The sequence below is a fragment of the Nerophis lumbriciformis genome, linkage group LG07 (genome assembly GCF_033978685.3).
Source record: "Nerophis lumbriciformis linkage group LG07, RoL_Nlum_v2.1, whole genome shotgun sequence".
Lineage (NCBI taxonomy): Eukaryota > Metazoa > Chordata > Actinopteri > Syngnathiformes > Syngnathidae > Nerophis > Nerophis lumbriciformis.
Genome location: NC_084554.2, coordinates 30493465 through 30518178, shown reverse-complemented (window position 1 = coordinate 30518178; position 24714 = coordinate 30493465). Strand labels below are relative to the sequence as shown.

Here is a 24714-nt window from a genome sequence, read left to right as displayed (position 1 = left end):
AAATGTTTTGGTATCCTGGAGAATACAAAGTTCCTTTCACTGGAACTAAGGGGCCAAGCCCAACTCCTGGAGCGGGCCCCTTCCTTCCCTGGACCGACATCATATTGAACCCTGTGGGTTAGGAATGGGATGCCACTTCAAGTTCATATGTGAGTCGAGGCAGGTGGCCAAATACTTTTGGCAATATAGTGTATGTTGTAACGCATTACCAGCATGCTAGTCCTCTCTTTAGTCAATAATTTTCATTAATTACTTTCATGTTATTATCATTAGTTATCATTAATTACTTTCACGTTATAATGGAGTATTTAAATGGTCAAAGGAGTGATGGGTACCTTTCACATTTGAATTCATACGGTACTAATTCCTGCTACTTTTGTGTGTGTTCATGTGTTAATAAATGTTAATTTGGTTAATAATAAAATATATGTTATTAAATCTAACAGTCCAGTTGTTTTATATTGATTTTTTACACTTCTGAGTCTCATTTGCAAGTTTTATATAACAGACTTTGCATGCTGTTGCTATTCCAAGACATTAGATGGCAGTATTGTGTAGGCTACGGTGTTGCCTCATCAGCTAAATCGGGTCTTTTTGAAGGTACAATTTGGAGGTGTTAAAATCACCATGTAAAATTGATAATGCTCATCAATACCATGGCTATGGCAAATCCAGTGTAAATTAGCATCAAGCTAGCGCATGTTGAAAAGTGGAGCCCCTGATTGATTGATTGATTGAAACTTTTTTTAGTAGATTGCACAGTGAAGTACATATTCCGTACAATTGACAACTAAAAAAGTGGCCTAGTGAATAGAGTGTCCGCCCTGAGATCGGTAGGTTGGGAGTTCAAATCCCGGTCGAGTCATACCAATGACTATAAAAATGGGACCCATTACCTCCCTGCTTGGCACTCAGCATCAAGGGTTGGATTTGGGGGTTAAATCACCAAAAATGATTCTCGGGCGCGGCACCGCTGCTGCCCACTGCTCCCCTCACCTCCCAGGGGGTGAACAAGGGGATGGATCAAATGCAAAGGACAAATTTCACCACACCTAGTGTGTGTGTGACAATCATTGGTACTTTAACTTTAACTTAACTTAAATGGTAACACCCGAATAAGTTTTTCAACTTGTTTAAGTTGGGGTGCACGTAAATTGATTCATGATACAGATATATACTATTTTCATAATACAGTCATCACACAAGATAATCATCAGAGTATATACATTGAATTATTTACATTATTTACAATCCGGGGTGTGGGATATGGAGGGGGGTGGGGGGGGCTTTAGGTTTGGTTGGTATCAACACTTCAGTCATCAATCAGTCATTGTCATTTTCTATTAAGCATACTTGCTTTGTTGGCATGGTAAATAGTTGTCACGAAATATGGCACAGGTAAAATTCAGTCGTCGCCTATAAAAGTACCGAATTTGGTACCCGTCCCTATGTCTAAGGTCATTTCATAGGACTGCAATACAGTTGAAGGCCTTCTACTTACAAACCTTCATCATGCATGACGCCAGAAACTGTGCTGCTGAAGGATTGACTGCACAATTTTGCTTGTTCTTTACGTTTTTTGCTTTTATGCTCCCAGACATAAACACCTACAGTATAAACACCTCATTCATTCATTCATTTTGCATGCTGCTTGAAGCAATTGAGGGCAGCCATGTTGATGACATCACTTCCTGCACACGCAGGCACGGCCATTTTCAAAAAGCGGGGCTCCCTACATCCGTGGCCATTTCGAAGAGCTTTGAGGCTAACAACATTTCTGACCAGTTTAATTCCACATTTGTCATGCTGGTCAGAGCTGTGTCAGCCTGTCTTAGATATCACTTTGTGTGGTCAGAAATGCTTTAGATGTGTCCAAACTCTCACAGACTTGCTGTATAACTTTGGGTTGCTAGACAACCACTGAGTGAGCATTTTAGCCAGTTGGACTCGGGCTTGCGGTCCTTTCGGTTCAAAGATTTTAGCAGTAAAGGAGGCTTTGTTCCGCAGCAAGTATTTATTTGTGATGAGACCAAGAAAAATGCCACAGCGGACCTTTATTACAGCGAAGAAGAAGGCACTACTGGGACACAAGCTGATGAAGGATTGCTTCACACTGCTGGTTTGTGCTAACGCTAGCGGTGACTTTGTGAAGCCACAGCTTGTTTGTCACTCCAAAACTCCCAGAGGGTTCAACAATGCCTCAAATATTCTCAGACACAAGGTACAATTACTTTTCTTATTTTGTTTTTTGGTTTTGGAGCACACCATTGAGACTTTGTGTGTGTGTGTGTGCATGTGTTGACATGTAAACTTGCTATTTTGTTGTTGTGTTGTTTGGATAAAAAATAGATTGTTGCGCCATTTCCCCTTTATGTTGGTTTGATATAGTGTGTGTGTGTGTGTGTATAAATACATATATATATATATATATATATATATATATATATATATATATATATATATATATATATATATATATATATATATATATATATATATATATATATATATATATATATACAAACCCCGTTTCCATATGAGTTGGGAAATTGTGTTACATGTAAATATAAACGGAATACAATGATTTGCAAATCCTTTTCAACCCATATTCAATTGAATGCACTACAAAGACAAGATATTTGATGTTCAAACTCAAACTTTATTTATTTTTTTGCAAATAGTCATTAACTTAAAATTCCATGGCTGCAACACGTGCCAAAGTAGTTGGGAAAGGGCATGTTCACCACTGTGTTACATGGCCTTTTCTTTTAACAACACTCAGTAAACGTTTGGGAACTGAGGAGACACATTTTTTAAGCTTCTCAGTTGGAATTCTTTCCCATTCTTGCTTGATGTACAGCTTAAGTTGTTCAACAGTCCGGGGGTCTCCGTTGTGGTATTTTAGGCTCCATAATGCGCCACACATTTTCAATGGGAGACAGGTCTGGACTACAGTCAGGCCAGTCTAGTACCCGCACTATTTTACTATGAAGCAAAGTTGATGTAACACGTGGCTTGGCATTGTCTTGCTGAAATAAGCAGGGGCGTCCATGATAACGTTGCTTGGATGGCAACATATGTTGCTCCAAAACCTGTATGTACCTTTCAGCATTAATGGCGCCTTCACAGATGTGTAAGTTACCCATGCCTTGGGCACTAATACACCCCCATACCATCACAGATGCTGGCTTTTCAACTTTGCGCCAATAACAATCCGGATGGTTCTTTTCCTCTTTGGTCCAGAGGACACGACGTCCACAGTTTCCAAAAACAATTTGAAATGTGGACTCGTCAGACCACAGAACACTTTTCCACTTTGTATCAGTCCATCTTGGATGAGCTCAGGCCCAGCGAAGCCGATGGTGTTTCTGGGTGTTGTTGATAAACGGTTTTTGCCTTGCATAGGAGAGTTTTAACTTGCACTTACAGATATAGCGACCGGCTGTAGTTACTGACAGTGGGTTTCTGAAGTGTTCCTGAGCCCATGTGGTGATATCCTTTACACACTGATGTCGCTTGTTGATGCAGTACAGCCTGAGGGATCAAAGGTCACGGGCTTAGCTGCTTACATGCAGTGATTTCTCCAGATTCTCTGAACCCTTTGATGATATTACGGAGCGTAGATGGTGAAATCCCTAAATTCCTTGCAATAGCAGGTTGAGTGTTACGTCTTGGACGCATGGTTGTGGTTGTCGTGTTCCTTCCAAGGCAGGAGACAAGTAGGAGCGGAGTGCAGGTAAGATTTTAAGTATATTTAATAAATAAAAGGCAGGACAAAAATACAAAAACAGAGGACGCTAGCAAGCGTGGAGCTAAACAAAAAAACCAAAATGTCACCAAGGGTGATAAACAAGGAATGCTAGCGTGCACAAACTTACTATGAGGAGAAAACCAGGGGAAACGTAAATGTTGCGTAGAGCAAACATTGACCCAGCACTTACTGCTGGGTGACAGGAAACTATAAAGGGGAGTGATTAGCCAAAACACCTGGTGGAAACACTAATTGCAAAACTAAGACAGGTGAGGAGAATCAGTGCCCATGGAAACCAAGAATAAACAGGGAAAGAGTGTGCACCCAGGAAACAGACTAAAGCAGAAACATAACCAACATAAATCATGCCATGATCCAGGTAACGGATCATGACATAACCCCCCCCCCCTTAAGGGACGGATCCCAGACGTCCCAAACAAGAATCCCCTCCCCTACAAAAAAACCCCCAGAAAGTCAAAAGTCACGGGAGGGTGGAGGGAGGACTTGGTGGTGGGCCGCCAGGCCATGTGTCCCCGAAGCCACCGGGGACAAGTCAGGTGGCGGCGGCCGGTAGATTGTCGCCGCAATCGTCGAGGCGGGCGACCTCGGAACGGCCATGTCTGTGGCCATTGAGGAACAGCCATGTCTGTGGCCGTTGAGGAGGCGGACGAGACTGGCGCCAGAACCTCAGCAGTCTTTGAGTCCTGTACCAAAGTCTGGGGCGTTGCTGCTGTTGGCGCCAAAGGCGTCCATGAAAAGTCCAGAAACGACAAGGTGGGCGGCGCCGTGGTGCGGCCCGCAGGACACGAGGAGGTGGGCGGCGCCGAGGTGCGGCCCGCCGGACACGAGGTGGGTACGTCGTAGGCGAGGCAGGCGCAGGAAGCGTCGTCGCCGTGGTAACAGGAGGCGCCGTCGCCGTGGAAGCAGGAGGCGCCGTTGCTGTGGAAGCAGGAGGCGCCGTCGCCGTGGAAGCAGGAGGCGCCGTCGCCGTGGAGGCAGGAGGCGCCGTCGCCGTGGAGGCAGGAGGCGCCGTCGCCGTGGAGGCAGGAGGCGCCGTCGCCGTGGAGGCAGGAGGCGCCGTCGCCGTGGAAGCAGGAGGTGCCGTCGCCGTGGAAGCAGGAGGCGCCGTCGCCGTGGAAGCAGGAGGCGCCGTCGCCGTGGAAGCAGGAGGCGCCGTCGCCGTGGAAGCAGGAGGCGCCGTCGCCGTGGAAGCAGGAGGCGCCGTCGCCGTGGAAGCAGGAGGCGCCGTCGCCATGGAAGCAGGAGGCGCCGTCGCCATGGAAGCAGGAGGCGCCGTCGGCGTGGGCGAAGCAGGAGGCGCCGTCGCCATGGAAGCAGGAGGCGCCGTCGGCGTGGGCGAAGCAGGAGGCGCCGTCGCCATGGAAGCAGGAGGCGCCGTCGGCGTGGGCGGAGCAGGAGGCGCCGTCGGCGTGGGCGGAGCAGGCGGCTCGTCTGTCGGCGTGGGCGGAGCCAGAGCCAGAGGCGGAGCAGGCGGCTCGTCTGTCGGCGTGGGCGGAGCCAGAGGCGGAGCAGGCGGTTCGTCTGTCGGCGTGGGCGGAGCCAGAGGCGGAGCAGGCGGCTCGTCTGTCGGCGTGGGCGGAGCAGGCGGCTCGTCTGTCGGCGTGGGCGGAGCCAGAGGCGGAGCAGGCGGCTCGTCTGTCGGCGTGGGCGGAGCCAGAGGCAGAGCAGGCGGCTCGTTTGTCGGCGTGGGCGGAGCCAAGGACGAATCAGGCAACGGAGTCTCTGTGGGTGGTGGATGTCTCAGCTGGACTGCTGGGTTGGCCGTAGGGGGAATCATCACCTGCAGTGCGGAGAGTATACTTCCCATCTGTTTCTCCAATGCATCAAGGCGGGCATCTTGGTGCTCAGCCATGGCGTTGACGCAAGCCCCAAGAACGCCAAACTGTTCCTCCTGTTGTCCAAGTTGTTTGGACTGTTGGTGTAATGCCCTTTTTACTGGGTCGGTCTCTGCGGGGTCTCTTGTGCTTTGCAGCGCTGGAGCAGGAGGTGGAGAGGATGGCGTTTGCAGGACCACCAGGGTTGATGGTGGCGTCAGAGTGGCAGGCATCCGGGCTGTCGGCGTGGGAGGAGAAAGAGGAGTGGGCGGAGTGTTCTCTGCTGATTGGGATTGTTCCTCCAGTTGCAGTTCAATAAGTACCTTGCGGTACCACTCATCCACCCAAGCCGGACTGTATTCTTCAAGGTTTTTCCCAGAAGATGACTGGGCTGGAACAGGAAGTGGAGAAGACCGAGCAGCATGTGGTACAGCAGACAGAGGAGACGGAGCAGGAAGTGGGGCCGAAGCAGACAGCGCCCCCGCTGGAGAAGAGGCAGGCAGCATCCTCAGTGGAATGAGGTCTGCTTGCCCCGCTGACACGCTACCAGCACTGGCCCCCCCCTCAGGAAGCAGATTCCAGATGCTAGATGGAGCTGGTGGGGGGAGCGCTTGTTCGGCGGGAGCAGAGGGTACGGGCGGGTGGGCTCTAGGAAGCCTGGAAGCTGGCCTTGTGCGTGTGCGCCGCTGGCGCCTCTCTGGACAGTTGCCAGCAGGTGGTGTCTGAGGGGAGGAGAAGCCGCAAGGGAAGAGCCTGGCAGACAATGTTGAGGGCAAAGTGTCCGTGTTGTACCCCCTCTGCGCCTGCACTGAGCTAGCCCGCTGCCGGAGCCTTCGCGTACCAGGTGGGGTGGACGACGTCCGGGTGGCTTGAGAGTGGCGGAGGAAACGGGTCTCTGCTTCCGTGAATTTAGCCATTAGCTGCCCCCATGCTACCATGGCGTCGGCCGGAAAATCTTCTTCGGACAGCTCGGCTTCGTCCTCGTATTGCCACGGCTGGATGTCCGCTTGGAGTTCCAGGAGGATCTCTTGTTTGTCCGTGTTGGACAGGAACACTTCGTCTGGCTGGGTCAATCTGTTACGTCTTGGACGCATGGTTGTGGTTGTCGTGTTCCTTCCAAGGCAGGAGACAAGTAGGAGCGGAGTGCAGGTAAGATTTTAAGTATATTTAATAAATAAAAGGCAGGACAAAAATACAAAAACAGAGGACGCTAGCAAGCGTGGAGCTAAACAAAAAAACCAAAATGTCACCAAGGGTGATAAACAAGGAATGCTAGCGTGCACAAACTTACTATGAGGAGAAAACCAGGGGAAACGTAAATGTTGCGTAGAGCAAACATTGACCCAGCACTTACTGCTGGGTGACAGGAAACTATAAAGGGGAGTGATTAGCCAAAACACCTGGTGGAAACACTAATTGCAAAACTAAGACAGGTGAGGAGAATCAGTGCCCATGGAAACCAAGAATAAACAGGGAAAGAGTGTGCACACAGGAAACAGACTAAAGCAGAAACATAACCAACATAAATCATGCCATGATCCGGGTAACAGATCATGACATTGAGAAAGGTTTTGCTTAACCTGTTCAACAATTTGTTCACGCATTTGTTGACAAAGTAGTGACCCTCGCCCCATCCTTGTTTGTGAGTGACTGAGCATTTCATAGTATCTACTTTTATACCCAATCATGGCACCCACCTGTTCAAAATATGCCTGTTCACCTGTGGGATGTTCCAAATAAGGGTTTGATAAGCATTCCTCAACTTTATCAGTATTTATTGCCACCTTTCCCAACTTCTTTGTCACGTGTTGCTGGCATCAAATTCTAAAGTTAATGATTATTTGCAAAAAAAAAAAAAATCATCAGTTTGAACATCAAATATGTTGTCTTTGTAGCATATTCAACTGAATATGGGTTGAAAATTATTTGCAAATAATTGTATTCCATTTATATGTACATCTAACACAATTTCCCAACTCATATGGAAACGGGGTTTGTATATCTACATGTATATACATATATATCTAAATGTATATATCTATATATATATATATATATATATATATATATATATATATATATATATATATATATATATATATATATATATATATATATATGGTATGGGGGGTGTATTAGTGCCCAAGGCATGGGTAACTTACACATCTGTGAAGACACCATCCAAGCAACATTATCATGGACGCCCCTGCTTATTTCAGCAAGACAATGCCAAGCCACGTGTTACAACAGCGTGACTTCATAGTAAAAGAGTGCAGGTACTAGACTGGCCTGCCTGTAGTCCAGACCTGTCTCCCATTGAAAATGTGTGGCACATTATGAAACCTAAAATACCACAACAGAGACCCCGGACTGCTGAATAACTTAAACTGTCCATCAAGCAATAATGGGAAATAATTCCACCTGAAAAGCTTCAAAAATTGGTCTCCTCCGTTCCCAAACGTTTATTGAGTGTTGTTAAAAGGAAAGGCCATGTAACACAGTGGTAAAAATGCACCTGTGCCAATTTTTTTTTGCAATGTGTTGCTGCCATTAAATTCTAAGTTAAAGATTATTTGCAAAAAATAAAGACGTTTCTCAGTTTGAACATTAAATATCTTGTCTTTGCAGTCTATTCAATTGAATATAAGTTGAAAATGATTTGCAAATCATTGTATTCTGTTTTTATTTACGAATTACACAACGTGCCAACTTCACTGGTTTTGAGTTTTGTACTTAAGGGTGAGTCATAAATTTAGCTTAATTATACAACAGTTAATTTCTGCCCGACATAAAAACAGTTGTAAATGGCACTAAACATGCTGTGTCGAGTAATACAGCTTCTATGATCGACTGAACCTGGAATTCATTCATCTTTCCTAACATTATTTATTTTGGAAATCATTGTTTTGAAAAAAGAACAACTTGAAAGTTGTTAATGGTTGTTGATATTGTGTTTGACTTTGGAGGTTCCACTTTATAATTTTCTAGTCAATCCGCAATAAAAGTGTCACTTTCCAAAGCCGTGTTGCCTAACAGTCATCTCTACAGATAAATATGCGCTCAATTTCTAATCAAATGGCTCATTTATTTCAAAGCAATTCATTTGGCTCGTATAGATTTCTGCTCTGTGATACGTGACAGGTGTGGACAAGCACTAATCTTCACAGGTGAGGTCGATAAGTACGTCGCACTGCTTTATTTATTTTTTCTGTTTTGCTGTTGTGGAGCATTCATAACAGAGATGGCAGCAGGGGCTCAAAGTGAAGGTGTAAGTGGTGATGTTGCACTGGTGGGGAAAAAAAAAAAATTCAATATGTAAGTTATACAATAATTATTTGTTGATCCATCTATCCATTTTCCAGCGCTTTTCGCTTTCGGCGACAAACTCTGAACGTTCAATATTAATGTTGCAATATTACGTTTATGCAAACTAAAAAACATCAAGAATTACCTACACCTCCTATCAAAAATGCAAAATTGTTCGTTCCACCTGGACTAATAGTTTTTATGTTACACCGACAGAGACACTGAAAAGGTGTGTTATTGTTTGTGCTATGACGCCATCTTTTGGACGAGTTTGCTCACTGCATGTACTGCAGGTTGAAAATGTACTTCCTGTTTCATGCCTTGAACCGGAAGTAAAACAGTCCATAACATTTCTGCTCAAAATAATTCCTAATTCATCCCTCCAAGCAACGTTTGTACATTTTGCAATATAACTAAAACAATTCATATTTACTAAACTGTCACGTGTGATGTCTGTATGAGTGTTTTCATTTGTACGTGCTATCGTAATGTATTCAAGCTAGCATTGCAAGCATTAGCAAATATGCAAACACATTTACAAGTGTTTGTGTTAGTATTATTAACTTACAATGGCATTCTTTTTGTATTGTTTCAGTTTCGTAAATTCACCATAAACGTCACAGTGGAGTTAGGATACTGTGGTACGATAAGATGATTTCTGTTTCATTTGATCAGTCGTTTTTGTGTGACAGGCACCATTTGGAAAGAAGTCATGCACCATAAATGTTTGGACTAGGGTTGTCCCAATACTAAAATGTTGGTAACGGTACCAAAATGTATTTGAGTTCAAACCCCGGCCGAGTCATACCAAGGACTATAAAAAGGGGACCCATTACCTCCCTGCTTGGCACTCAGCATCAAGGGTTGGAACTGGGGGATAAATCACCAAAATGATTCCCTTGCGCTGCCACCGCTGCTGCTCACTGCTCCCCTCACCTCCCAGGGGGTGATCAAGGGTGATGGGTCAAATGCAGAGGATAATTTCACCACACCTAGTGTGTGTGTGACAATCATTGGTACTTTAACTTTTATATTTAGATAGTTTTCAAAATAAAGGGCACCACAACAAAATTCATTATTAGGCGGTAAGTCATTCAAGTTCAAAGCCCCATCTGATTGGAATAATCTCTCTGCTTCTTTAAAGTCCATTAGTTAACCTAAAATCTAATTTATTTTCCAACCTGCAAACAAATTGTTCTTGTGTCTGATTTTCTGATCTTGAAGTTGTTATTAGGTTGCTCCCGATGTTGTGTCGTTGTATTGTATTGTAATCCATTGCAATGGTTTATGTAAATGTGTGTAAGCGGGTGTGATGCGGGGTGCTGTGGAAGTGGTAAAACAGTGTGTTTTTGTGTTTGTGTTTTGTTGGGATGTATGTTTTTTGTGTTTCTGTATTTATGTTAGGACCCCCTTGAAAACAAGGTGCTGCATCTCATGGGGCTACCCTGAATAAATTGGAATTGAAATTATTGGCTTTATTTTAACAGAAAATCTTATGATGCATTAAACATAGGTTTCTTTTTGCAACTAAAGAACAATGTGGTCATTAAATAATATACTGAACATGCTTGACAACTTCTATTTTAGTCATAAGTAAGCGGGTTACAAAGAACTTCTAACTTGGCTGCTGACGTATGCAGTAGCATATTGTCTCATTTTCCATTGTATTATTTTGACAAATTATGAGGGACAAGCGGTGGAAACTAGAATACGCGTAGGAGAAAATGTTCTCCTCCCTTCAATAGCTTCACCATTATTGTTAGTTTTTAAGCCAAAATGCGTTTATTCTCCTGTCTACACCAGGGGTGCACACAATTTTTCTGCAGGCGAGCTACTTTTCAATTGACCAAGTCAAGGGGATCGACCTCATTCATTTATTATCATTTATATGTATTTATTTATTAAAGAGACATTTTTGTTAACAAGTTAAAGGTGTTTAATGATAATACAAGCATATTTACCACATATAGATTAATTTCTTTCATGAAGACAAGAATATAAGTTGGTGTATTACCCAAACCTGATGACTTGCATGGATTGGAATCAGACAGTAGTGCTGATAACGTCCACGTTTTCAAATGGAGAAAAAAAGTTCTCCTTTCTGTCCAATACCACATGAAAGTACCGTATTTTTCTGAGTATAAGTTGCACCGGAGTATAAGTCGCACCTGCCGAAAATGCATAATAAAGAAGGAAAAAAACATATATAAGTCGCATTTTTGGGGGAAATTTATTTGATAAAACCCAACACCAAGAATAGACATTTGAAAGGCAATTTAAAATAAATAAAGGATAGTGAACAACAGGCTGAACAAGTGTACGTTACAGTGTTGGGACTAATGCGTTACAAAGTAACACGTTACTGTAACGCCGTTAGTTTCAGCGGTAACTAGTAATCTAACGCGTTATTTGTTATATTCAGTAACTCAGTTACCGTTACTACATGTTGCGTTACTGCGTTATTTTACGTTATTTTACGTTATTTTTTATGTAGTATCGGCTAGAAACAGAAGATCTGAGTGTGTTTTATTGCAGCGCTGCGGTGTCTTCCTTCTGTGTCACAATGAAAAGAAGAAGCGTGCAGAGAAGAGGCGTGCTTTGTGTGGGTGGGGGGGTGGGCTTCCCAGACCGTAGTTGAGGGGTGCAGGGGAGACGTTCCTCCAGGGCCTATGTACTTCGGGGCTAACAACCTTCATTTTACCCGGAAGTGGGTCTTTACAGCTGAGGGTGAATGACGAGGCCGGCGGTTTGTTGCAACTTTGTGACTTTATTGGACGCAGCCATCTACCAAACTAGAGCACCTGCACGTACTCACTGTCGCCGGTCCCTCACCTCTCTCGCCCGCTCACTCACTGACGTCACTCACCTCACATGCTGTCATATCTTAAAGGGCCACACACACACACACACACACACACACACACACACACACACACACACACACACACACACACACACACACACACACACACACACACACACACACATACGCTACTCTCATAACAACTAACAATACATTATTGTGAAGCCAGAAGTCGAGTTTCTTAACATGGACACAGTCTCAATACTTTTCTTTTGTCGAGCACAAAAAAAATTACATTTGAGTTAAATGTAAGTTGTGTCTTGGATCAAATATCCTATCTACTTAAAGCTAAAGTTAAAGTGCCATTATGTTGCAGCTATTTAAAATAGTTTTGTAATTTGTTCTGGCCTGAAATGAATTGGCCCTTTGAAACATATCTGTGTCTTTGTGTGTTGTATGTAGACCACATTGCTTTCTGAGTTCAGTGATGCAAATGCATGTCAAGTTGATCAACAGATTGTATTATTATTATATACAGTGCAATAACAGTACTGAAATGAAGGCCAAAAGGGCATTAATGGGAGCCTTAAAAAAAAACTAAATAGTTACTTTTCACAGTAACGCATTACTCTTTGGTGTAAGTAACTGAGTTAGTAACTGAGTTACTTTTGAAATAAAGTAATTAGTAACTGTAACTAGTTACTGGTTTTCAGTAACTAACCCAACACTGACGTTATATGAGGCATAAATAACCAACTGAGAATGTGCCTGGTATGTTAACGTAACATATTATGGTAAGAGTCATTCAAATAACTATAACATATAGAACATGCTATACGTTTACCAAACAATCTGTCACTTCTAATCGCTAAATCCGATGAAATCTTATACGTCTAGTCTCTTACGTGAATGAGCTAAATAATATTATTTGATATTTTACGGTAATGTGTTAATAATTTCACACATAAGTTGCTCCTGAGTATAAGTCGCACCCCCAGCCAAACTATGAAAAAAACTGCGACTTATAGTCCGAAAAATACGGTAGTTGATTTTTGGCATCTTATTTGTCCAGCTTCCAATCCCCTTTTTATACAGTTTACAAGAAATACATTGGCGGCAAACTCCGTAGCTTGCTGGCTTGTGCATGACAGCTTTCAAATACTCTTATTTTGTTAGCGCAGGCAGGATGAAGCAGGGCTTTTATTGTGAAGATAGGAACTGTGCAGTCGGTCTTTAGAGTTTTGACGGCAGGTACGGTGCGAGAGTCTGTTGAAATAAAAAGTGTTTCTCGTCTTCCTGTCGGTCAATTTTTCTTAATAATGAGCTCAGCAGGCAGCGTCATCTCACAAGACCCACCCTCGGGTGCCGTGAATGTCAATCAAGTGACGAAAGTGATTGATGATCGCTCATTTTTAGGTCTATTTTTTTAATGCCTGGCTGGCGATTGACTGACACACCCTCCGCGATCGACCGGTAGCTCGCGATCGACGTAATGGGCACCCTGGTCTACACACTGTTTCTGCTTGTAAGTAGTCATGCATGTGTGTTGCCTAACATGCGCCACTGCTTGTTTTACCAGCAATGTCATGACGGGATGACAGCGCGCTGTCATGTATGTAAAAAAAAAAGAAAAAAGTACAGGTTCAGAGGAGGTATAGTACCATTTTTTATTTATTAGTACTGCGGTATTTTATTAGTACAACCCTTTCCGGACTGTAAAACGCTACTTTTTTCCTGCCCTTTGAACCCTGCAGCTCATAAAACCGTGAGGTTAATTTATGGATTTTTCTTTGCTGACAGTCAAGGGTTGGAATTGGGGGTTAAATCACCAAAATGATTCCCGAGCGCGGCCACCGCTGCTGCTCACTGCTCCCTTTACCTCCCAGGGGGTGAAACAAGGGGATGGGTCAAATGCAGAGAGTAATTTCACCACAGTTAGTATGTGTGTGACTATCAGTGGTACTTTAACTTTAACTTAATTATGCAAAAAGTAAAAAAAACAACCCAAGCAAATACACTAAATAGGTGTGTTATTTTTTGTGCTATGGCGCAATCTTTTGGACTCACTGCAGTACCTGCAGTGCTGCATAGCCCTAGACTAGAGCATTCAACCAGAAATACAATGTGTTTTGCACTCGTATAGATTCTTCATTAATCACTCCAAGCAATGTTTGTAAGTTTTTACAATACATCTAAATAAAGTCTTACTAAACCGTCCCATGTGTGATGTCTATAGGAGTGTTTTGTGCTATGTGCTATCGTAATGTAATCCATCAAGTGTCATTAGCATTTTCTAATATTAGAGATGTCCGATAACGGCTTTTTTGCCGATATCCGATATTCCGATATTGTCCATCGCAAAATTACTGATTCCGATATCAACCGATACCGATATATACAGTCGTGGAATTAACACATTATTATGCCTAATTTTGTTGTGATGCCCCGCTGGATGCATTAAACAATGTAACAAGGTTTTCCAAAATAAATCAACTCAAGTTATGGAAAAAAATGCCAATATGGCACTGCCATATTTATTATTGAAGTCACAAAGTGCATTCTTTTTTTTAACATCTCTCAAAATAGCAGCTTGGAATTTGGGACATGCTCTCCCTGAGAGAGCATGAGGAGGTTGAGGTGGGCGGGGTTGGGGGGCAGGGGGTAGCGGGGGGTGTATATTGTAGTGTCCCGGAAGAGATAGTGCTGCAAGGGGTTCTGGGTATTTGTTCTGTTGTGTTTATGTTGTGTTACAGTGCGGATGTTCTCCCGAAATGTGTTAGTCATTCTTGTTTGGTGTGGGTTCACAGTGTGGCGCATATTTGTAACAGTGTTAAAGTTGTTTATACGGCCACCCTAAGTGCGACCTGTATGGCTGTTGACCAAGTATTCACAGCATTCACTTGTGTGTGTGTGAAAAGCCGTAGATATTATGTGACTGGGCCGGAACGCAAAATAAATGCCTTTAAGGTATATTGGCGCTCTGTACTTCTCTCTACGTCCGTGTACACAGCTGCGTTTTAAAAAGTCATACATTAGACTCTTTGAAACCGATACCGATAATTTTGAAACCGATACCGATAATTTCAGATATAACATTTTAAAGCATTTATCGCATCCCTAGCTAATAATATACTAACTGAGGTTGTACGGTACACCGGTACAAATATAGTACGGTGGTACTAACCAATTGAAAACGATACTATAGTAACTTTAAAAAATACCGGTTTATGCTGCTGCGCGGCGGTGACTACAGAGCCGAGGCGCATTATGTTGAGTGTGTCAAAACGCACACACAAAGCGCATACAAGCAATAACATTGTGAATAGGAAGAATGGCGCAAACTGCAATTCTACTGGTTGATAAAGAGGGCGGTGAAGCGCAATAAGAAGATAGTTGGGCTTCAAAACTAACAATGAAGGTAACACTTTAAACAGAGAGGCATCGCGTTGCAAGTGCTGCTTTAAGACACGCCTTGCCAAACGTGGCGATTAGTATTACCACCTTTGCTTCAAACTTAAGTAAACTTTTAAATATTAAGCATTCAGATCTGCACAAGGAGTTATAAAGAGTGACAGGGAATAATGTAGTTGTTACACCTTTCCTGCTGATAGGCTCCAATGCAGACTGTAGTCGAGGAGCACAGAGGAGACGATCCCTCCAGGGCTGATGTTTTTGTCGGGGGTAACTCCCTTCACTTTACCCGGCAATGGGTCTGCTAAGCTACGCTTTCGGGTCAGACGAACAAGGCTGTCGAGTCGTGACAATCACTTTATTATTAGTATTGCAGGACACAACCAGACCCGTTCATCACTCTACTGCGCAGTGCACACGCTACCTCTCTCTCTCTTTACTCGCCCACTCACTCACTGACGTTACTCAGCCATTCTCGCAAACACACATACTGTATACTACTCTCAAAAGGTAACCAGCTCCTCTGCTCTGCACATGTAGATAAATAATATGTAGATACGTAGACACGCACACAGCTGCTTGGCTTGATGCCAAATTTTAGCAAAGCTAAAATTGCCCAATTAGCGTCAATTAATGCAAGTGAAATGACTGAATTTTTTAAACAAATTGCTACAATTTGTGTTTTAACTTTAACAATGTGTGTTTTGCCTGCTACATGGCTTATATATGTACTTTTAGCCATAGTTTCATTTTTAGTATTTACTAGTCATAGTATTGTTCTTAAAGCACAGACCAGGAGTGGCAACCATAAATCATGAAGCATTTAATATAATGTCACTAAAGCTTTGTATTCTATTATAAGCTAATACTTGATTATGGCATATATATGTAATATGGAAAATTGTGAATTGTTCTTTGAGTGCAACAAGAAAAGACCAATGTGTTTAATGCCTTTTAATTTCTATTTAAACCTTCTAAAATTGTTCTTTAAGTGCAACAGGAAACATATGTTTCATGTATTGTCAGATTTTCCGTTAAAATAAAGACAATATTGAATTTTTTTTATAGTTGACTTTATTTTGAAAAGTTTGAAAAGTATCAAAAAGTATTGATAGACATTTTGGTACCGGTACCCTACTGCTAACACGTTTACGAGTGTCTTTATTAGTAATATTAACTTACAATGGCATTCTTTTTGTATTGTTTCAGTTTCGTAAATTCACTAAAACGTCACTGTGGGCCTATTAAGTCTGTTTTGCTGATTGGAGACCTTGCTTCCACAGCCAGTGGGTCCATGACGATGACTTCTGTTTTGTTTGATTAGTCGTTTTACTGCCGTGTTACAGACATCGTTTGGACACAATTAAGGTATGAAAATAAACATTTACAAAATCTTTCTTTCTGTGTAAATAACACATTTCACAACATACAGTATATACTTGCGGCTTATAGTCCGGTGCGGCTAATATATGGGGGTAAAAATATTCTAAAATCTATTAGGTGCGGCTTATATACCGGTGCGGTCTACAGTACAGAACATACGGTAAAGAATGCGTATTTACAAAATCCTTCGACGAGGATATATCTGCGGCTATTAACAAATATTTTTTTCTTTTAAAACTTGGTGGGTGGGGCTTCTATACCGGTGCGCTCCGTAACGCGGAAAATAGGGTAAATCAGCATGACACTGTGAAGTGAAGAAAAACTTGACATACTTATGTGAATAATGACTGGTTATACACTTTTTTGTTGTGTTCGGGACACGTCGTAGCGTGAATTGTCTTCCTCATGATGCGGAAGGACGGGCAGGAGAAGAGCTTGCAGGTAATCCAAAGCAAGGCAAAATGACAAAAACTAAGACGCAGTATAGCGTGCAGCGAAAAAAACAAAAAGTCAGCAAGGGCAATAAACGTGACAGTCTTTAAGCATGGAAAAGAAAATATTTATATGTGGCTAGAACAAGAAAAAAAATGCAACACGTTAACAGCAAGCAATGCAACCGTGCCGAGTGCACGGCGTCATAATTAGGGCAGTAGCAGGTGCAACCAATAATCAAGAAACGAAACCAGGTGTGAAACGCTCATTGCTCCTAGCAACAGCAAAACGTAACTAAGGGAGGCTGAGGAGCACCGGCAACATAAATAACAAACCATAAACAGACATGATCTGTAGTGACAGATAATGACACTTTTTATTTCATTTGTTTTCACCTTTTGTAGAAAAAAATATATTAATTATAAAATAATAATAATTAGGGAGTTATTTAGCTATGTTATTTAGATATGTTTTGGATTTGATAATCCCATCTTCATTGAAAATGAAAATCCTATTTTTGTTTTTTAAATGTGTTTTCAAAAAGATGGTTTCAACCAAATCCATGTAATAAAATAGTTTTTAGTGCATGTAAACACTGTGGACTTGGGTGCGGTGACCAAAATAGGGGGTTTGGGCAGAATTTGAGGCTGCACCCGCTGGATGGCAGAAGAAGGCGGCGGCGCAGACAAAATGGAAGAAGACAAATGATAGTGGGTGTAAATGAGCAGCAAAAGAAAGACAGCACAATTTAATAGAGCAAGATGACCTTGTTTGGTTGCATGATTAAGTTTCATAATGATTGGCTTAGAGTGTGTGTGTGTAATTAAAATAGGTTGGAGTTACCCTCACTTTATCGTGGCAACATTTCAAAAGGGGGCGCTGTTTTACCTTTCAGAGAAGAAACATTTGGCCGGTTGAGCCGAAACCCTGCGAGTATTTGCGTGGTCTAGTGAACCAGCTGTCTACTCCAGATGTGGCTGCTGAGGGGAAGCTGCTGCTCTGACACCTTTTGACCTCTCAGTGGGTACCAGTGATCACTCCAAGTGTGTGCGGAAGCATGTCAATAAAGAAAGCTAAACATTTCTTAGGATAAATCCTTCATGTCAGTGAATGGCAGCTCTGTTAATTGGCACTTGATTCATGTTTTATCTGTAAAGAGAACAAAGCAGGAACAGGGACATTTAAAGTTGTAAAGTCCATTTGCAATCGTCAAAATAAAATCCAATCTTAGACTTTTTCTAAATGTAATGGTAAATGTGAGAATTAAAAGCGTACATATAACCATACGGCATATAGTGCAGAAAGTGTAAAGCAGCCATAGAGAAGACAAACGGCCACTTAATGACCACCTAACAGCCCTAATATAAACATACGTTTATGCTTCATTGTGGCTTCATTAGATATTAGAGTGGGTAATTCTATGATGTCGATGGGAGAACTAACTGTAACTAAGGATGTACTGTATATCGTTAGGATTTTATCGATACCAATTTTGATATTCCTTATTGATACTGGCATTTATTGGTACTCATATTGGTATTATATGTCACAGGTGTAAATGAAGATGTGGAAAACATGTCTTTTAATTAGCACAAGAGGTTGTGCACCACCAACATCATGTAACATTTCACAGCAGGTAAGTCTTTTACCAATACCTGCTTTTTAAGTCTCAAATAAGTCAACAATGCAAGATGCAATGCAGTTATGTCATGTCATCTTGTAAAGACCGCACAAATCCATCACTGTTTCTATTCATTACAATTATGCTCAGCTGGAAATTTAATGTATTTATGTATGTACAGCACAGACCTTCTACTTGATATATCATAATATAAATCAATACAATCAACTAGAATGTGGTGTGTTTATGGGCCACACGAACGTGGCATGATGGAGTGACGTCAGATGGCGACCAGAGACCTTTCAGTGGATGTTATCTTATTTCAGAGCAACTTTTTTTTTTTTAACTTTTTGAGTGAATTAATAAAGCCTTAATTAATTGCTCAGGAGGACGGTTGATGAAGCAGCGGTTGTTAATAAAGCACATTCACTTCAAAATGACAATTCTTAAAAGCTCTAGATCTGACCAATCTAGTCTTAGACTTAGATTGGTCCGATCTTGTCTGACCAGTCTAAGTCTAAGACTCAATCTGACCAATCTAAGTCTATAAGCATGAACTAATGAAGCTTACTCAGATGAGAGGCAAAACATATTCTAAGACAAACCAAACAGTGCTGGCCATCTTCAATTTCGTAGTTTCGAAAAAAAAAACAACCCAAAATAAAGATTACTGAGATGGGCTGATCCACATTTTTAATAGTTCAAAATGTGTATGATGAGATTTAGAGTTGAAAAAGACATCTGTATAGATTGATATTGAGAGAGGTACATTCACAGCTCACTTAGTGATCGCCTCAGATGAATGTATTCACCTACAGTATAAAATAAATGGAAGTGTAAAAGTCATTTTTGAACATCAATTTGTTTAGTCTTGATAATTTTTTTTATTTATTGTCATTGTGCTGTCTTTATGTTTCTTTGAATGTGAAAGCAAAAGAAGCCAACCACTGAAAATCTAATTTGGTTTGTTGGCTGCCTCTGACTCACTGAAGCGCACATCTTTGCCAGCCAAGGCTGAACAATCCTAATTTGGATCGGCACCAAATTGTACACCTTCATAGATTGTCTTCTCCTGCATTTGGCGGATTTTTGTCATTAGGATGAAATGCAGGGAAAAGAAAAAAACACCATTTAAAAACTGAAATTATCTGGATCAACGTTTAATGAGCCTATGCCAAACCCCTCAATGAAGATTTGGATATGAGTTAAAAGGTTTGTGTGGGATCCAGCACACAAACAAACACAAATGAAATCATTACCTCTTTGGTGAAGGTAATAAGATGGAGAGTGTTTTTTTTTATGCGTAAACAAAATTAGATCACCTCAATTTTATCAACTTGTCATTTTACAAACTTTTCAGTTTTCGAACCACAGACCAACAAACCTTGTCTCAGAGTATGAACGTTTCATCCACCTATTGTGTTCCTCGCAGCTCAAAAAGCGCAGACATTTTGTGCCCGGCAGCACATCCATTGCGGGCAGGCTAATCGAGTCCAGGTGCTTCTATTGGCTACCATGCTACTTTGTGTGCATTTTAAGTTTTTTTTTTTTAAACTATTATTTTACTTTTTCTGGTTTGGCTAGTGCAATATGAGTGTAAAGAATGCAATGGGCAAGCTATGTGTGGTTTGAAACAACAGGATGTATCCAAAGCGTTGTCGACAATGCCTCCTCTCTCACCCTTCCGTCAAGAAGATTAACCGACAAGGTAAAGTGGATTTTATATTTTGTTCATAATCATTGTCGTGACCTGACTTTTAAAGTGAAGGAGTTTTGTGATTTCAAACTGCGTGCACCACAAGGCTAGTGACAGTGATTGTGCGCTTCGGCAGGGAGAATACATATGAGGACAGTTCAGCTAGTTCTTTTGACTTTGTTATTAGATATAAAGTTGATCCATCAACCCCTTGTTATGTTTGTTCGATATAAAATACTGTAAAGCGCTTTACAGTGTACAAACTTTTACTAAAATATGGACTTTTGTCGAGGATGGAACTCATTATTCATTTTTACATTGTTTGTTATGGACAACTTTGCTTTAATATATATGAACTTCTCTATTTATGAACCCTGTTCAAGAACCAATTACATTCGTAAATCGAGGTTCCACTGTATGTTTTTGATTTGACCAAGTTATGATAGTCATATAATGTATTTCAAATACATTAATTTGGTCTATTTTATGGTACTGTGGTATGCTTTTATTTTTTCTGCATCCTGACCAGATGCCCAAACCACCTCATTTGGCTCCTCTCGACGTGGAGTAGCAGCGGCTTTACTCTAAACTCTTCCTGAATGACAGAGGATGGACAGAAGAAACTAATTTTGTCCGCTTGTACCCGTGATCTTGTCCTTTCCGTCACAACCTAAAGCTCATGACCATATGTGAGGATAGGAACATGGATCAACCGGTAAATTGAGAGCTTTGCCTTCCGGCTCAGCTCCTTCTTCACCAGTTGCCTCACACTCGGCTGCGAACCGATATTAACTATACTTGTTCAATAAAACCTCTTCCTTGTTTTAGTTAAAGGCCTACTGAAACCTACTACTACCGACCACGCAGTCTGATAGTTTATATATCAATGATGAAATCTTAACATTGCAACACATGCCAATACAGCCGGGTTAGCTTACTAAAGTGCAATTGTAAATTTCGCGCGAAATATCCTGTATAAAACGTCTCGGTATGATGACGTCAGCGCGTGACGTCACGGATTGTAGAGGACATTTTGGGACAGCATGGTGGCCAGTTATTAAGTCGTCTGTTTTCATCGCAAAATTCCACAGTATTCTGGACATCTGTGTTGGTGAATCTTTTGCAATTTGTTCAATGAACAATGGAGACAGCAAAGAAGAACGCTGTAGGTGGGAAGCGGTGTATTGCGGCAGGTGTTGTGCCGGATAACGCACCCCCACCGTAGAATGCACCCCCTGACTGTTGTGCCGGATAACACAGCCGGTGTTTCATTGTTTACATTCCCGGAAGATGACAGTCAAGCTTTACCATTGGCCTGTGGAGAACTGGGACAACAGAGGCTCTTACCAGGAGGACTTTAGACGCGGCACCGTGAGTACGCATGCAGCTGCAGCTTCCAAACATTTGATCGCTTGACCGTACGTGCGTGCCGCTATGTGCATGTCACGTACGTAACTTTGGGGACTTTGGGGAAATATATGTGCTGTATGAACTTTGGGGAGGTGAACGGTACTTTGGGCTGTGGGATTGAGTGTGTTGTGCAGGTGTTTGAGTTGTATTGGCGGGTTATATGGACGGGAGGGGGGAGATGTTTGTTATGCGGGATTCATTTGTGGCATATTAAATATAAGCCTGGTTGTGTTGTGGCTAATAGAGTATATCTATGTCTTGTGTTTATTTACTGTTTTAGTCATTCCCAGGTGAATATCAGGGCCCACCCGCCTCTCACAGCATCTTCCCTATCTGAATCTCTCCCACTGCCCTCTAGTCCTTCACTCTCACTTTCCTCATCCACAAATCTTTCATCCTCGCTCAAATTAATGGGGAAATCGTCGCTTTCTCGGTTCGAATCGCTCTCGCTGCTGGTGGCCATGATTGTAAACAATGTGCGGATGTGAGGAGCTCCACAACCTGTGACATCACGCGCATATCGTCTGCTACTTCCGATACAGGCAAGGCTTTTTTATCAGCAACCAAAAGTTTCGAACTTTATCGTCGATGTTCTCTACTAAATCCTTTCAGCAAAAATATGGCAATATCGCGAAATGATCAAGTATGACACAAAGAATGGACCTGCTATCCCCGTTTGAATAAGAAAATCACATTTCAGTAGGCCTTTAATACTTAGGTCTACTACACTACTGTATTTCAATGTTAGTCATCATGGTGTTACTTGGAGGGCCACGTTTTTTTTGAGGTGGTACTTGGTGAAAAAAGTTTGAGAACCACTGTTTTACACCTTAATAATATTCGCTCATGCACCTAGATGTTCTAAGCATTTTTTATAGTTATCAAAAATAAATACTTAAATATCTGCTTCTTGACTTAAGATTTCGAAGCAAGTCGTCCATCAAACAGCTAAACAATAAAAGGTGTAAAATTGTGTAACAAGGCTGTTATACGTTTATAATTATATATGTTCACTCTTACAGCTATGCTTGTGATGTGGCCTTAAATAAACAGGAGTTTGCCACCCTTGGTCTATGGAAAAGTATTAGTAATATGAATGTGTAGTCACTCTGACTTTGTTTATGTGGTTTATGTGATTACTGGTAACTTTGATTAAAATAAAAAACTCTCTTTGAACCACATCTAAACTACCGTAATGTCATCTGCTGTAACACCTTCCCTAGCTACCTTCGCAAATTAGAATCCATGCAAAAGAAAATCATACGGGCCCTGTCATGGTCCAAGTTTAATGCCCCCACTCGACATCTATTCCATAATTATCATCTCTTAAGACTGACAGAGTTCAATATTTATCATAATGCTTGTCTAACCTATCAAGTCATCCACGGGCTGAATCTCAGGCTCTGTAGCTTGGTTCCTATCTATCGTCCCCAGCATGCCCACAACACTCGTAACTTTGACCTGAAATCAGGTAAACATCGTCTACTGGCTTGTGAAGTGAAGTGAAGTGAATTATATTTTATATAGCGCTTTTCTCAAGTGACTCAAAGTGCTTTACATTGTGAAACCCAATATCTAATTTACATTTTTAAACCAGTGTGGGTGGCACTGGGAGCACGTGGGTGAAGTGTCCTGCCCAAGGACACAACGGCAGTGACTATGATGGCGGAAGCGGGGATCGAACCTGCAACCCTGAAGTTGCTGTCACGGCCGCTTTACCAACCGAGCTATACCGCTTGTACTGCTCGAAGTGTTGTATGCAGGGGACCAAAGATCTGGAACCGGCTTGATGAGAGCCTCAGGATGCTGTATTCATTCTCCAACTTCAAAAAGAAACTGAAATCATACCTATTAACCACCTATCTCTAATGCCTCATGTGAATGGCTAGTGCTCCTTTAGAGGATTAGCATTGTCACATGTGGCTTCGGGGTAGACTACTGTTGGGTTATGCATGGTTGAATGTATGTATGTATAGGGTGACACAAAAAAAGCGTTCATCACCTAAACTTGAATAACTTTTGAAATAATTAATCAATTATTTTTATTTTTCAGATTTACCAAGAAGAATTAATGTTCTAAACGTTTAGAAAATTTCAACTTCGAGATGCCATGGACTACTGAACAAAAGACATTTATAGTTGAGGCCTATTTTCGGCTGAATTCTATCCACGCGGCTCAATTGCAATTCAAAGAACGGTTTGGATGTCGTGACTTTCCTGCCCACACAATGATCTACAGATGGGTCAACAAGTTCCGAACCCATGGGACTGTTAATAACTTAAATCGTAAAGATACTAACAGACAATCACACTCTGGACGACCGAAATCATCAAGGACACCACAGAACGTTGATGCATTCAGAGACTCTGTTGTTCGCAGCCCACGCAAGTCTGTGCGTCAAAAAAGGTTGAAAAACACTGTATTATGGTATCCTTTTAACTATCAATTTCCTTCACATCATGTGCCTGTTACCTTTTTAAAGGTGCTTTAAAAACAAAACAAACACAGTAGACATTTGACTTAATCCCAGGGTCATTTAACGGTCCATGGTAAACTTTGTCCTATTTGTGCTACATTATAAACTCCTGTATCTTATAATGGATGGCAGAGTGGGAGCTAAAAGGCTATTTTGCTGTGCTTTTAATTCATTTTCAAATATCAGGATGCCCCCAACACGGTCTGACATCCGAGCTCTTATTAGTTCCTACTACTTATTCATCAAAGCCAACTTTACACATTAGTCAAAGAGGACTTCAATTTCACACATCCACCTCAAGGCGTGTCCCATCCTCAGCCGAGATGGACATTCGTTTCTAAGTCCCAATCCAGCAGCTAAAATCCTCATCTGAAAATGACAGAATGTTTATAACTTTGGGTGCACGACTCCCACTGAGGGGTGGAGCAATGGCCTGGAGTCTCAAATGGTGCATACATTGCCATGAAGTTGCCCGTAAGTAAAGTATCTCTGCATTTGAAGAGCTTTCTTTACTGCTTTAAATCCTGTTAGCAGCCCAGCTTTTACTGCTAAGTCTTTAGCCTTTCAATTATGGCCATGCCTTTTTCGT

General features: G+C 41.9%; 1 protein-coding gene across 3 annotated transcripts in view; it reads right to left on the bottom strand.

The window, feature by feature from the left end:
• The window catches only part of cntnap2a (contactin associated protein 2a), a 766983-nt gene that overhangs the window by 91187 nt on the left and 651082 nt on the right, over nt 1-24714 (bottom strand). The window lies entirely within an intron of this gene.